General features: G+C 37.4%; 1 protein-coding gene across 8 annotated transcripts in view; it reads right to left on the reverse strand.

Moving 5' to 3' along the window:
* The window catches only part of LOC111874564 (methionine-R-sulfoxide reductase B3), a 30,918-nt gene that overhangs the window by 25,585 nt on the left and 1,395 nt on the right, over nucleotides 1-3,938 (reverse strand). The window lies entirely within an intron of this gene.

Raw genomic sequence — 3,938 nt, forward strand, 5'->3', positions numbered from 1 at the left:
CCGGTCCCCATTGGACAGAAAGCTGGGTGGACCTCAGAGCCGGTCTTGACACTGTGGAGTACAGAAAAATCTCTGGGAATCGAAGACCGGCCGTCCAGACTGTAGCCCATTGCTCTACCAACTGAGTCATCCAGCTCATTGAAAAAGGCACATGGAATCCTAAAATGACATGCTTCAAAATTATGCACTGAATACTTTGGAATTCTTTTTATCGTGCAAAATATGTATCAAGTATTTTCTGAACCTTCTATTTGTTCGGCCATTCAAATGGCACACTGCATTTCGTTTCTTCGTTGAACTAAAACAATGATCAACAGCAGCCACTGCGGGGTAAAAATCGGGTAAAAAAAGTGGGTGTGGAACAAAAGTGTAATGACTTACAGATAATATCCAGCCTAAGGTTCAAATCACATACTTCTTAAATGCACAGCAAAATACTCAACTGTTGTCAAACAGTGGTGGTGAAATAGCCCATTAAATAATACGAAGTTTTACCAGCACCATCAAAAAATGGCTATTGGACCCTCTCTTCCACCAATTCAAACCATTTAAAACACAGCTGTATATGAATCAAAATACTTTCACATGACGCTTGAAAGCTGGAACAGTTCAATGCTAGGCAACGGCTAGGTAAACAGGATCCCGCAAAGATGACTGTGCAAGCAAAAATAGGACATCCACTGCTAGGCAACGGTTCGGTAAACAGACCAAGAATACAGGTATTGTTAGGAAACGGTGTTTTCTGTTGGGGCCAACATGAGACTATACAATGTGGATCCATGGCCAGCTGAGATGACTTACTGACTGACTGAGCGTCAGTTGCAGCGTGACTTTGACTCTGACTTCAGCTGACATGAAAACTGAGGAGGAGTTGTCAGAAGTTGAAAGAGTTCAGCTGAGACTTGAAGAGGAATTAGAAATGAGTAGTTAAATTAGGAACAAGAACTGAATTGAGGAACAACTGAGGGAGTCTTTTGAAGCAGCAGTAGCAGATGGAGGAGAGAAGACACAGTGTCTCATAAAGCGATTTGTGAAGTGCAGTAACACGCTGTATAAGTGTGCAATAAATCCAAACATCAATCAAAAACCCGCCTGTAAGTCACGCACCCCTAATATGAGAAAATATAATATAATTGGAGACTTGCATTTGCAAAGCAACATCACATATATCACATCAAGTGGAGGAACTGTTTCGGAAGAGACTGTGGAACTGTCGTCTTGACAGATTATAGATGATGATTACATATATAACACAAGACAGCCTGCTCATATGAAGGAAGCAATGTTTTCACTAATGAAAATCTTGTGAATATTTAATCACCTGTTTCGAAATTTGTTGTCACTGGGAGGGGGGATTCCTTGCCACAACCACAAAATTCCTGATCAAGACCATCTCAGTTAACTGAAACCTGATCAGGTCCTCAAAAATTGCATTCGTAATAATTATTGTTATTATTCAATTCAATTCAATTCTTTATTATTTATGTGCTGAGCCAACATCCAGTCAATTAATGTGTCTATCCTGATGTGGTCACTTTCCAGAATATATCTGAAACATTTAGCATCTCTTTCTTGTTTTCCTAAAAAAGCTGCCTGTCCTGCCATATTTGAGCGTTCTCTTTTCTTTCACTGGTTACTCAATGCTTCAGCATCAAGGCTGTATGATGAGGTCAATGATGAACTGGACAGAATTTAGAATGAAGTGGTCACAGTCCATTTAAGGTACTATCCCAACATTTACTTGGAGGAACTTAGGAAAATCACAAAAGCACTTCGGTCAGGATTGGATATCCTGCCTGAGTTTTGAACTGAGCACCTAAGTGTTACCTCTGAAGCAACCTGTTTTGTTTCACTCTTCATTTAATCACCATACAAAGACCACAAAATGTGAAACTCCTCATAACATAATTCTATACACAACCCCGTGGCTTCAGACCTCACATATATAGATATTTTCCTTTGTATTTTGTTTTCAAACAGCTCATCACTCTTACAATTTAGCATCATGTTGTCTACAGAGACAATGCTACCAACCTCAGAAGTTTATTTGTAAAACCAGCCTTAGAATTTGCCTGCATCAAGAAGTCCACAAGGATAGGCTTTTTGTTTTATTTTTAAAAATGAATTTCCAAAAACCTCCTAATGTTATGCTCTGAGTCTTGTTTTTACAAATAAACGTCAAAGATTTGCAGTGTTCAAGTCACTTGTAAACACAAAAGTACCTTCATAACAATCACATATGATGTAGTGTTAGCTGCCACCTTCTGGTCTTACTGAGCACTACAACCAACTTTAGCTTCAAGCAGATAACAAAATGTCTTCAATTTATCTAATCCTTCCAGCCGCATTATGGCCCTGGGGTTGACTCAGCCTCTAACAGAAATGAGTACCAGGAATATTCTTGGAATATTCTTGGGGGTAAATGGTGGCTGACGCATAAGGCTGACAACATTACCGCAATCTATGAGTTGATTGTTTAGAAAATGCGAGAACCTCAACATCTCACAACCTTATGGGCCTGTTACAGGGATACCTTTACCTTTTACTATTAACAAGCAGTGGGGATAAAGAATTACCACGATTTTGATCAGGATTCTCAAACTTAAAATATCAAGTAACTAGCTGGTTAAAAAGTACCATCTAAATATCTGCTAGATTGTATCCACACTGCACATGATCATGGGGTCATACTGATTGCATACTTTTCTAAGTTAATATGTTTTGAAGCTTTCCCACTGAATGCATGCACTGAAGCCTTCTTGGACAATCATTCATGTGAACAAGGAGTTAATATCCAATGTTTCAGACATGTCTTTATCATCAGGTACTGATGCTGACATCAACCTCCAATGATGGAGATGAAAACCGTCTTCAAAATGTTCAATATTAACTTCATATTCACATTACTGTTTGCTTTAGAAGACTTCATTGCTTTTCTAAGCTATTTATTACAAGCTCATCAATTTGAGAAATATGCAAAATATTCAGCAAGCCCTTTCATAAGCTTTTTATACAAGATTCACCATTTTCTTTAAAGAGGAAGGGCTTACATATTTTGGGGTGAACAGAAATACTACAATGGGGGCCAAAACACCAACTGGTAAGCCATGAATTAAAGAGTCATGATCTAGAATACACTGAACTGGAAATGATTCAAAAATAGAAGCAATCAAAGTTTTCTTGTTTTTTCAGAGTTCAAAAAAAAGGCCATATAACAATCACTTAGGAGTAACAGTATGGGAAGGACTCTTGATTTACTACATCATAACTGTCTTTAATACCCATAAACATTAAGATTAAAAAAAATAGTGTGTACTGCAAAAACAAAACCTTCTATACTATCAGGTGTGAGGAGTCACGCTATATTCTGTATTTTATATTGTAACAAAATATACTGTATACAGACAACAAACTGCATAATGAGAAGCTTCATAATTTTTGCTCATAGTCAAATATTACCAGGTGGATCAAATCAAGTAGTATGAGATGGGCAGGCCATATCACACATGTGAGTGATAAGAAACAAAAAATATTTGTCATAAAATCTGATGGGAAGTGGTCATTTGGAAGATGAAAGAATAATATTAAAATGGATCTGAATGAAGCAATGAGATTGACGACTGGGTTCAATAGGCTCAGGACTGGGTCCAATGGTGTGCCACTGCAAACATGTTAATGAAACTTCAGGTTTCATACAGAGTTGGAAATTTCTTGATCAGCTGAGAGACTATTAGCTTTTCATTAATAACTATGCTCAAAGATGTTGGTTAATGGAGAATAACAAGTATAGAGAACTTACAAATTAAATGGAACACATTATAGATAATGAAAGATTCAGCCATCTAATAATAAGCCAATTCAATTCAATTCAATTCTTTATTATTTATGTGCTGAGCCAACAGCCGCAAGGCCAATTATAGACTCAGCACAGTGTATAA

The sequence above is a fragment of the Cryptotermes secundus genome, unplaced genomic scaffold, assembly GCF_002891405.2.
Source record: "Cryptotermes secundus unplaced genomic scaffold, Csec_1.0 scaffold1009, whole genome shotgun sequence".
Lineage (NCBI taxonomy): Eukaryota > Metazoa > Arthropoda > Insecta > Blattodea > Kalotermitidae > Cryptotermes > Cryptotermes secundus.